Source organism: Alligator sinensis, unplaced genomic scaffold, assembly GCF_000455745.1.
Source record: "Alligator sinensis unplaced genomic scaffold, ASM45574v1 scaffold360_3, whole genome shotgun sequence".
NCBI lineage: Eukaryota > Metazoa > Chordata > Crocodylia > Alligatoridae > Alligator > Alligator sinensis.
The window spans coordinates 160378-172686 of record NW_005841977.1 but is presented as its reverse complement, the minus strand read 5'-3'; the positions used below and the strand labels follow the sequence as shown (position 1 = coordinate 172686).

The 12309-nt window shown below is 47.8% G+C and overlaps 1 protein-coding gene across 1 annotated transcript in view; it reads left to right on the top strand.

The window, feature by feature from the left end:
• The first annotated feature begins 447 nt into the window (after window positions 1-447).
• CREBRF (CREB3 regulatory factor) overlaps window positions 448-12309 on the top strand; it is a 36570-nt gene continuing 24708 nt past the window's right edge. The window contains exon 1 of the mRNA XM_006021056.3: window positions 448-586. The gene's annotated coding sequence lies outside the window, so the exon portion shown is untranslated. The remainder of the gene's footprint in view (window positions 587-12309) is intronic.

Here is a 12309-nt window from a genome sequence, read left to right as displayed (position 1 = left end):
ACAGGCCTCCACGGCCCCAGCCCTCGTCCCTGCCTCCTGGGCGGGCTGAGGCGCCGGTAGCAGGCCTGGGTCTCGCTCTTGCTGCTTGGCATCGTGGCAGGGAAGCCGCAAAGAGCTGAATTCCCCCGGGCTGCCTCGCTCCGCCAGGTCCTGCGCGCTGCCCCCTCTCCCCTCTGGTTCTCCCGAAGGAGTGACGGTCAATGTCTGCGGGTTTCTGCTCTCTCTGCTTCAAAAACCCCCCAAAACGAATTTAAATCTTGAAAAAAGGTGACAACCTGTTCAGGATCTCTTCCTCAAAACATGGGATTTTAATTCTGTTTTAATTGGGTTTGCTTTCATTTTAAAGACAACACGGGTATCCAAGTATATGTAACTTGTAATTGCCTTTTCCGCCTTTTTCCTGTCATGTAAATAAATGAACGTTCGTAGGCCTGAGAGGGTTGGCTATTAACTGCCTTGGTCCCAGTCCTGGCAGGGGCAGCGGGGGCGAAGGCAAGCACCCTGGCCCATCTGCCCTGCACCTGCCACCAGGGGCTGGACCCGCGGGGGCATGATGTGCACCCAGATGGATGGGATGGGGCTGCAGGTAGGTGCGGACCAGTGTCGAGTAGTGAGAGATGAGGTGGGGCCAGGGAGACCCTGGGATGTTGGGGAGATGGCAGCATGGGGCCAGGGCAGGGGCAGAGCCCTGATCTGCCTGCATGCCCCTGCGACAGGTGTGTTCCCCGGGCAGGGGTGTGTGGGGAGTGGATTGCAGCCCCAGCCCCAGCCCCAGCCCTCTGCTGTCCACCCCATTTGGGACCTGGCCCTGGCCCCAGATGTAGCTCAGTGGCTTTCTGCACGTGTGCGCATCTTCATTAACTTCAGAGGGAGCTTTGAGCTGGAGCCTGACTGCTAGGAACTTACTGTATGATTCAGGTCTTATTGCTGAACTTTATTTCTCCTCTCTGAGCTCTGCAGGCTTGATAGTGTATTTAGGTAGCATGCCTAAATTATTGTCATGTCTTTAATCTCATCTCTTTGACTTGGCAGTTCCTTAATACAGCTGTGCAATAGTGAGTCGGCCAGGAAAGTTACTTTTCAGAAGATTTATTTAAGAAAACCAGTGAGAGAATTAACACTGGTTTCAGGGCCAGAACTCTAGCTTTTGTTCTGAGTTAATAAATACTTTAGTTTCCACCCCCTACCGCCACCTCCCTCCCAAGCCTTGAGTGGGTGCATCTACACGTGCTATTAGCACTCGGCAATAAATGCCGGCACGTATTGCACTGGAGTTTATTGCTCCCAGCCCTGCTGTTGGAACACATGCCTGGGACCACAGTACGTTGAGCCAGGTCAGAGCAATCCTGGCTAACAAGGGCCCCAGTTGGGGTCAGCCTGCCAGCCCAGGGCTGCTCTGACCTGGCTCAGTGTGCTGTGGAGGGGGTGGCTGGGCCATGAGGGTGCTCCAGTGTGGGGCTAGCTGGCAGGCAGCCTTTATGCTGAAGCACCCTTGGGTCCCAGCCAGCTGGCTCAATGTTTACATGTTTTCATGCTGCACATGAAAAAACTGTGCAGTAGGATAGTGCTTGTATTTACAAGTGCTGCCCTGCTGCAGAGTTAGTTTCCTATGGCCTAATAGGGCTGTACGTGTGGATGCAAGACATTCGCTATGGCGCTAATCAGTTTACTACTTTTCAGTAAATGTCTTGTGTAGACACTCCGAATATGTACCGGATGAATTGTTGAAAGTTTTAGACTGTCAACTGAAACACTTTCACTTCTGTGTTACTTAGGAGTAACTCCTTGAAGTAACATTGATGTAAAACAAGCATAACTTTCATCAGCACCAGACCCTCTATATTACAAGTAGGATTTATTTGTGGAAGGATTTAAAAGCTGATATACTTCTAAAATTTAAAATAATGTATTAATACAAGGTGGACTGATGTCTAGAGGTGCACTGATATATCGGTCCAATATTGGATCGGTACAGATATAAAGAAAACGATCTGCCTGATGGGGGGCTGATAATTTGTCTGATAAACGCCTGTGCTGTGTGCAGCTGCAGTGCAGTGATCGGGCAGCGAGAAGCAGAGCCAGCAGTGTGGAGAGATGCCTCCAGCTGGCAAGCCCTGCATGGTGGAAAGCTGGGGGTGGGGAGCAGATCAATGCCGCCTGTGATGAGGGAGGGGACGGGGGCAGGTGCTGCCCAGGGGAGGGGAGGAGGGTGGTGGGTAGGTAGCTCCTGCTGCTACTTGCATCCTGGCAGGGCATGGGCATGGGCGGGGTGTGTGTTAACTATCGACTATTGGTGTTGGCCCCAAAAATCTATTGATGCACCCCTACTGATGTCTAAGTATGTCAGCTCATTTGCACAACTGCAATACCCATGTGAATATTCAATTGTTACTAATAGGATCATAGAATAGTTGGCTGGAACAGACCTCTGGAGGTCTGGTCCAACCCCCTGCGTGAAGCAGCATTATCCTTGATGCCCAAGGACATCAAAAGCACCCTAACCTGCCATAAGTAACACATTAGGATGAGGGCTGTCAGTATCCTGCTGCTGCAAGACTTAAAATGCAGGTAGCATTTAAATTACCTGAAGGGGGGGTTCCAAAGAGGATGGAGCTGGACTGTTCTCAGTGGTGGCAGATGATAAGAAGCAATGGTCTCAAGTTGCAGCAAGGGAGGTTTAGGTTGGATATTAAGACATTTTTCTCACTAGGAGGATGGTGAAGCACTGGAACAGATTACCGAGGATGGTGAAACACTGGAATGGATTAGCTAGGCAGGTGGTAGAATCTCTGTTCTTGGAGGTTTTTAAGGCCTGGTTCAACAAAGCCTTTGCTAGAATGATCTAGTTGGGGATGGTCCTGCTTTGAGCAGGGGATTGGGCTAGATTATTTCCTGAGGTCCCTTCTAGCTCTAATTTTTCTATGATTTGAGAGATCCACAGAAAAGGGCCATGTCCCTCTCTCCAGAAGGCAAACCCCGCCCCCCCCCCCAATCTCTACTAATCTGGCTCTAGCATAAAAGACAAGTAAATGTTAGAGATGTACACTAGTTAACTTTCATTCTGGATAGCCTACAGAAAAAGTTGGAACAATAAGGAGAGAGGGTTTCTTTTTTGTGTGTGTCGGGGGGTGTTTCTTGGGGAAAACAGGCAGTTGCAGGTTTTTTTGTTTCTTGGTGGTTTTGTTTGTTTTTTGGAGGGAATGGGGGCAGGAAGGGCAAAAATCTGTGGCTGCTCTGGTAATCCCTAGCTGCAGAATGCGGTGTCCCCCACTTTGAGAAGCGGGGCAGGGCAGTTCAGATCAAGCAGGACCAAGTCCTAGGCCAGTGGTCATCAACCAGTAGATCTCAGAGCCTCTTGAGTTAGATCCGCACACGCCCCAGCCCAGCAGGTTCATCCATGGGGGAGGGAAGGGGCAGGGGCTAGATCGAGTCCCCCACGGTGAGGGGACAGTGCCATAAAGGCAGGAGCAGGGGTAAGTTGAGTGGGACCCCAGCTGGGTAGGACTTACCTGCTGGGGAGGCGCACTCCCAAATAATGTTTTCTCCCTCTGTCTCAATCTGCCCCTCCCCACAGATTTACCTGCTAGGTGGAAGAGAGAGGTGGTGGCGGTGGCACATGGTAGATCTTGGGTTGCTTTTAAATGCCAAAGGTGATCTACTTAAAAAGGTTGGAGACCACTATCCTAGGCTGAAGCCACTGGCTGAGCCAAACTGTCCAGCCCTGTTTCTTAATCCTCATGGGCAGATGGCAGTGCTTGCTGAGTCAGCTGAGGGCCCACCCAGCTCCAGAAATGGGACTGGGCAGTTCTGCTCCATCAGTATGAGAAGCTTGGCTGACTTCACTGGTTGAGGCAAACTACCTGGCTCCAAGTCTCAAGGTGGGTAGGCACTCAATTGGTTCAGCAAGTACTGCTGGCTGCTTACCTGGCTCAAGGTGCTGTGCAATTTGGCTCCTGTGGAATCAGGCCCTCTGCTCCCTTCACTTCTTTGCAATGTGTACCCCCCATATCCAGCTGCTAATTTTGCTGGGGGAAAGTGCATGTTGCAAGTGGTAATGAATGAACTGACCATGTTTTTCCTCTGTTTTTGCTAGTTTAAATCATCCAGTGTTGAGAAGTCTGTTTTTAATGAAAACACTGTTTCCAAGAACTTATTAATAAGTTCACTGCTTCCCGGGCTCAATAGTTTTTGGAGCACAGAGAATTAATTTCTTCTGTTTTGCTGTTCTGTTCACAAAGACTCTTCACTCCTTGCTCTGAGCTGACAGGAGATTGGTCTCTCTCAATTTTCTACATCCCTGTGACACTGCTGGTCTAAGAAGTGTCTTCTGTTTTATAACTGCATAGTTTTGTTTTCATTTTCTCTTCTTTACTCTTACTCAGTGCAAGTTTCAGGGGAATTTTCTGGGAAAGGAAATTGGTTTCAATGTTATTCCTTGTTGGCAGTCTCTGCTGCAAAACTGAAGAGTTACTTTCACAGTGCTTTGGTAAAGTTCTTCTAGTAATAAGTTTTCCAAACTATGGAAGGGATTTTGTACTTTCAGGAAGGCCAAGGCCTTAAGGGTGAAATGAAAGCTATTAACTGTCCTGTAAATAGAATGTAACCACCTCCCTCCATCTCTTTTTCACAGAAAAGCTAACTTTTATAGTAGGAATAAGTTGTTGGGGCTTTTAGAATTTTAAAGTGAAATGGTATTGTTTGCATTCTTTTCTAAATTTGATATTCAGTGAAAAAGCAGCAATTGGTTACTTGCATCTGCCAACTTGCTTATGAAATATCCCAAAACCACTTGGAATATGTGGCTGAAGTTCTTAGACAAGCACAGGTGTTTAAACAAAGCAAGAACTTACTTTTTAAAAAATAAGCTAGGATTCTCTGGCATTCTCTGAAATTGTTGCAGTAGTTCCTGGGAGTTATTAATAGTATGGATAACTGCTTACAGTTCATAAAGTCTTGTATCTAAGACACTGTCTGGCTGCAGACCAGGGTTTCTTTTTCATAATATTTATTTATGGGTAGGGCCCTACCGAATTCACGGCAGAAATGGTGTATGCTGTGGCTCCTATAATCTTGCAGTTACCCCCGCCCTCCCCTTTGCTAATCCGCGGAGGGATCTTGCTTGCAGCTTGCTCCTGCTCGGTGGGAAAATGAAAACCGTGGTTTTAAGCATGGCACTGTTTTTGCCTCTCCACTGGTCAGCAGCAAGCAGCAGGGCCATTGGGGCCTCTCAGCCAGTCAGCAGGAGGAGGAGAAAACAACACCATGTTTAAAACCATAGTTTTTGCCTCCCTGATGATCAGGAGTGAGCTGCAAGCAGGGCCCCTCTACCAATCAGCAACAGGAGGGGGGACTACGCACAGGAGAGCCTGCAAGATTAAAGGAGCTGCAGCGCATACCACTTCCGCCATCATTTTGGTAAGGCTGTACTTATGGGTATTAAAAACCCATGTTGTCCTGGGTAAATTGGAATTTGTAAGGGGAGAGTAAACTCGGTAGAAGCCAAGAGGAGAGCAAGTGGAGATGCAAGTTGCTTACAGGCTTGCTGCTTCCCCTTGGGAGAAGGAGAATGGTCCAGTGTCTGTGTCAAAGCATGATAGCGGAATGGCAGCATTCTCTCAAATCTTGAGTGTTTGGAGCTTTTGGCTGCTCTTCAGGATTGGGATTAGGAGCCGACCACAAAGGATGTTTACAGGCATGAACACCTATCTCCCCCCGGCCCCCCAAAAAACAAAACCAAAAAAACCCTGTTTTGCTTATGTACCTGCACCAAGCGCAGCACATGCTCAGAAGAGGCATTACATTAACTTGATCTGGCTCGCCCAATGTCTGTATAGATTATATGCTTCAGTGGGGCTTTTTGGTGCTTTTATCTGATAGATAAAAGCACCAAAAAGGCCTACTGAAGCGCACAATCTATACAGATGCTGAGGAGCTGGGTCAAGTTAATGCGCTTCCTCTTCTGGTAAAGTGCTATTTTTGGGGGGGGTTATTTCATGCTTGTCAGCCGTCAAAATGTCTTGGGAGCTGCTACTACTGTTTTAACAAGAACCTGGTATTTGAAGGCAGTAAGGAGAAAGGGTCTTTAGGTAGGGGCAGATAGCTGAAGGTGGAGCCCTGACAGGGGGAAGTTAGAGGAAGCCTTTGAGTGAGGTTCTTTTCTAGCAAAGATTGAGTGAGATGCCCTTTGGGGGGGGAAGGGGTAAAAATAGGAGTAATGGAAAAAAATTAAAGAACAGAATATAATATGGAAAAGGTAAACAATATGGCAGGTCAAGGGTGTGTGATCTGTAAGAGGAAACCAAGTACATGGAACCTCTTCTGGAAGAGAGACGAAAGTGTAGGAAAAGTTCAGGAGATGCACTGAGTTCTGTTTTTTTCTAAAGTCTTGGTAATGGCTCACTTCAGTGCAGCAGTCGATACCTTATAAACAGGGATCTGGGTTTTCAGTTTCCCATGGAAAAATGGAGTAAACCACAGATTTTGCCTTTAGCTAGAGGCAAATGCGGATTTCTCATTTTACCAGAGAAACCCACAGATTTTGCTGTTTTGCAATAAGCTCCCTGCTGGCTCCAGATGCCTTGAGGGAGGAAAGCAGGGTGGAAGCTGTAGCCTGCAGCCTGCCCTGGTACCGATTTGGGGGGTGCAGGCCCACCCTGCCCCCTGGGAGTGCACACAGCAGTGGGGGGCTGCCCTGCCTGACCCCGCAGCAGGGGGGAGTGGGGGCAGGGGGCTGCAGAACTAGGTCTGTATCCCTGGCAGTTGGGGGGGCTCCCTCTGGCAGGGCTGGAGGAGCAGGGGCTGTGGGTGGGGGGCAAGGGGCACCAGCAATGCTGTGGGGGCTGCGGGTGGGGAGTGAGGGGCACCAATAGGGCTGTGGGGGGAATGGGACCTTTAATTTTAATCACGTATTTTCTATACCTGGGCTAGAAGCCTTGGTCCTTAGGCCTAGTCATGATGGGGAAAGTTTCAAGGCCTTTGTACTTTATATGTGCCAAAGCTGCTTTTTCTTCATAGAAAGGAGGACTGGAAGGGACCTGTAAGATCATCAAGTCCAGTCCCCTGCCATGAGCAGGAGGTGATTGGGCTCAAATGAGCTCGAGGTATTTGTCCAGTCTCTTAAAGACCACCAGAGATGGTGACTGCACCACCTCTGCTGGAAGTGTGTTACAGATTCTTTTTACCTGTATGGAAAAGAAGTTTTTCCTGACGTCCAACCAAAACTTTTCCTTGACTAGCTTGTGTCCATTGGTCCACGTCTTCCCGAGGGGGGCCTTTTTGAAAAGTTGTTCTCCTAGATCTTGGTGTTCTCCCTTTACATATTTGTAGGCAGCTATCAAGTCACCTCTCAGGCTTCTTTTCCTCAGGCTGAACAAACCCAGATCCTGAAGTCTCTCCTCTCCTTATAGGGCTTGTCTGCTAGGCCCTTGATCATGCAGGTGACCCTTCTCTGAACCCTTTTGAGCTTGTCTACATCCTTCTTGAAGTGCATTGCCCAGAACTGGACGCAGTACTCCAGCTGTGGCCTCACCAATGCAGAATAGAGGGGGAGGAGCACCTCTCTGAAACTGTTGGCAACACACCTGCTGATACACGCCAGAGTTCTGTTTGCTCTGTTGGCGACTTTGTCATATTGGTGGCTCATATTCATCCTCTGGTCAATTGACACCCCTAGGTCCCTTTTGGATGCAGTGCCAGCCAGTGGACCACCACCCATTGCATTGAAATGGTGAGGGTTTTTCCAACCTAGATGAAGGACCTGGCATTTGTCCCTGTTGAACCTCATATGGCTTTGTTCAGCCCATAGGACCAGCCTGTCAAGGTCTTCCTGAATCTTTGACCTGTCCTCTAATGTGCCTGCTTGTCCCTACAGCTTGGTATCGCCCGCAAATATAATCATTGCACTTTTCACTCCCTCATCCAGGTCATTAATAAAGATGTTAAAGAGCACTGATCCCTGGGGTTGACCACTGGAGATGGCCTTCCAGGATGAAGGCTACCCCATCAATTACAACTCATTGGGATTGGTTGCTGAGCCAGTTCCCAACCCACTTCACTGTAGCCTGGTCTAGGCCAGTACTTTCCATCTTAACTGAGAGGATTTCATAGGAAACTGTATCAAAGGCCTTGCTGAGATCTAGGTAGATGACGTCCACCTCCTGCCCCATGTCCAGGTGGTTAGTTACCTGGTCATAAAAGGACACCAGGTTTGTTAGGTGTGACCTCCCCTCTACAAAGCCATGCTGGTTGCTTCTCAGTACCCCACCAGATGCGAGCTTGTGGTTGATGGTCTCCTGACTTTGGTCTTGGGGAAGATCTTTGAAAAAATGATCAGTCTGACCAGTCTATAATTGGCCAGGTCATCCTCTACATTCTTAAAGATGGGAACCACATTCACCTCTTTCCAGTCATTAGGGACAACTCCCGAGTTCCATGTCTCCTCAAACAGCCCCACCAGAGGCACTGCTTTGAGCTTGGCCAGCTCTTTCAGCACTCTCGGGTGAAAGTCATCTGGACCAGCCAACTTGAAAATGTCCAAATGATCTAAGAGTGTCTTCACCTGTTCTGGACTTATTTTTATGCGGACCGCTGTCATTGCCGTATTCCCTGCGCCTCTGGTCTGGTGACCAGTTCTTGTCTGGTTTTGGGAAAACTGATGCAAAGTAATTATTAAGGAGCTCTGCCTTTTCATGGGGGTCAACTGTGGGCTTCACCTCGGTGTTTAATCGGGGTGCCACAGTGGAGCTTTTTTTTTTTTTTTTTTTTTTTTCTTTTTCTTTTCTGTTCTTGCTCCCTATGTACTGATGGAAGGACTTTTTATCATCTTTAATGTCAGTCGCCAGCTTGATTTCCATGGATGCCTTGGCTTTTCTTGTCTCATGTCTGCAGACCCTGGCTGCATGAGTGTACTCTTTTTCTGGATCCAGATTCATTTTTCCATTGCACATACGCTTCTTTTTTCTTTTTGAGAAGTTCCCTAATGTCTCTGAGCCAGGTGGGTCTCTTGGCCCTCCCCCTTTTTGATCGTATGGGGACGACCTCTTTTTGAGCAGTAAGAATAGCCTCCATGAGGAAGTGCCATCCTTCATGAGCTCCCAAGTCATCCAGTTGCTGGTTGCAAAGGGCCTTTCTAACTAAATTCCTGAGTTTACCAAAGTCTGCCCATCTGAAGTCTAGGACTTTTGTTTTGCTGGTAGAGTTCCCAGCCTTTCAGTAGATGGTGAATCTGATCAGATCATGATCACTGTCACCCAGAGCACCTCCAATCTTTACGTTGCCTACCACATCTTCCCCTTTAGCCAGCACCAAGTCCAGGGCGGCTTTACTCTTCCTAGTCAGCTCCTCCACAACCTGTGTCAAGAACAGGTCATTTATAGTCACCAAGAAGTTGGTTGATCTGCTGGAGATGGCTGAAGGATCTTCCCAACAGATGTCAGGGTAGTTGAAGTCACCCATGGCAATTAAGTCTTTAGTATTGGCTGCTTTGGCCAGTTCACTGTAGAATGCCTGGTCACTCTTCACCTCTTGGTGGGGAGGCCTATAACATACTCCTACCATCGGGTCCCCTTCTTCCAAGCCCCCTTGTATCTTCACCCAGAGGGTCTTGAGGGACTTTCCCCTGCCATCAAATGTGACCTGCAGGGATGGGTACCCAATTAATATTGGGAGGAAAAATGTATTTTCGTGAATTCCCATGTGAGCTAATAAATATTGTATTGAGACGAACACTGTATATATACGTATACATGCATGCATACTAATTGCAGGTATACATGTGTGCACACAGTGTATTGGTTCATCTCGGTACACTATTTATTAGCTCACGTGGGAATTCATGAAAATACATTTTTCCTACTGATTATTAAAAAGCAGCTCTGGCATATTAATGACAAGACACATTTACATGATGGAGAATGTATCATTGTCTATATAATATACTTGAACTGTAAGTAAACACTTAGTTGCTCTGTTGATAGGCACTGTGCACATCTTTCAAATGGCACAGTTATCTTTTTGACCATTTTCATATTGTGTATCTAAAATATGACACAATAGCAACCATGCATATAAATGTAGTACAAATAATTCGCATCAGGTGTTGAGGGCTATAGATTTTGAAGCCATTGAACTAAAATTTCTGCAGGCTTTCCAAAGTTCATTTCTTATAGGGGTTTCTTTTTGAGTAAATTTAATAGTGCTATCGAGTGCTAGATTAATAGCCTGGCAGACTAAAATCTTATTTGGAGAGAAGACACCGTGCAAAGTGTGATAATGGGAGCTTCCTGTGCACCAAGTAGCAACCTTGATGCTACAGTTTCTGCTTAAAAAGTTCTATCTCCATGATTCACCCAGCATCTCTACTGAAACTGCAAGTAAAGAAGTTGGGGGGGAAATGTGCTTAAAAAAAAAAAAGACACATCTAGAAACTGGTCTTAAATTAATATTTCATAGACAGTTGTGAGGTGGTCACAACTCACCTGGTCCATTAGTGACTTGGAAGTGAAAGAGAGTATCCCATCATCAATACCTAGTATCCATTAATGTTCACTTAAGGGATTCATGGAATTGTCTTAAATAATGGCAAGTGGCCTTAAATACATTTTTGCCAGTGTATTGACCTTTGGAACTGTTTACCCTAGTTTTCTGGGTTCTCATCTGCTGCTTCTAGTTCACTCCAATCCATATTTAGTAGGGGTTCACCAATTTAAAGACTTTCTTGGCTGATACTGACAGCCAATTATTAACCAGCCATATTGGCCCTAATCCAATAGCTGATATACAGGAATGCAGCCAGGCAGCTTGAAGAGCAGCATCCTGCCAGTAAGTCTGGGGATGGGAAAGGGTCATGGGTATGCAGGGCAGATGGAGACCCCTGCAGTAAGGGAGGGAGTGGGGCAGGTCCTGCCCAGCCAGAGCAGTGAATGGGACCCTGGGGCTGGGTGTGGGACAGAGCTGCAGGCATCTTGTCCAGGGAATGCAGGGGGATGGGAAAGGAGTTCCATCCCCTACCACTGCGTGCACCCCCAGGGGAGGCATGGGGGCGGGGACATATGCCCCCTCCCCTCCTCTCCCCCAACTTGTGCACAGTGTGAGGGCAAGCTGCCTGCTGCAGGCTCAGGGCCAGGGGCTGCACCAGCCTCTTCCCTGGTATGGGGCTGGACCAGGGCTAGGCTGGTAGTGGTCAGGAGAAGGGCGGGCTCAACTGTGCAGGGCGGACAGTGGTGGTGGTGGCAGCACCACTGGGCAGGGTGGCTATGGGTGGGCTATGGGGAATTACTTCGGCTGTGGGAACTCACTGGCAGGCCAGTGCTCTCCAAGTTGCCTGGTTGCATTCCTGGTCCCCTGCATGTGTGCAACTGTGTGAATGCACATGGCATTTATCAATGGCATTATCAGCTGCACCGGCCAAAAAAAGCTGATGGCCAGTAATGTTAATTTTCTTTTTATCGGTGCTGACCCGCTATGCAACTGATATATCAGTGCACCTCTAATATTTAAGTACTGTTTGTGCTCTAGCTTGGTCTTGAGCAAAGGCTACAAATGATGGATAGTTTCAGGAACTCTGTGGTCAAAGGGGACCTTCTGTGAGATCCTTTGACTTGCTTTTCCTTTGCTGCTAATTCTGATTTTACACCTGTTTCAATAGCCACGGTTTATTGGTGCATTAGCTCTTCATTTGCCTGTCCTTGAAAAGGTTGTTCATTGTAAGCCTGAACATCAAGGTAGAGGGGAAGAGATTGGCATGAAGGTTTTTTTGAGGATTCACATGATACTAGTTTTGAGAAGGCATTGAAGGACAGGCCTTCTCTGTTTTAAACATGGAGAACAATGTAGAACAAAATCTTTCTGAAAAGGTTCTAAATTTGTGCCTTTGTTAATATCTTTACATGCAATTATTTCCTCTGTAAATCTACCAGGAAAATCTGGAGGCTTCCCATAGAAGCTTTGTTAGTGTGTATCTAAATGTTAGGGGTGCACCAATAGAGATTTTGGGCTGATACCGATGGCTGATTTATTTATTTATTTTAACTAGCCATATCAGCTGATACCAATCCGATAGCCGATATGCAGCACTATAGCGTGGAGAGTGGTGACTGGCTGATAAGCCTGTTGTGGGGGGAGGGAAGGAGTATAAGGGGGGTTTATCCATTGGGGGAGGGAGTGAGTGGGGCTGGGGCAGCTGCCCAGCTGGGGCAGGGCATGGGACAGAGCCATGACTCATTGGGGGAGCAGCTTCTGCTGCTGCACGCATCCTGGGAGGGCACGAGGGGAGGGGGGCAGCGTGTGCCCCATGCTGTGTGCAAGGCAAGG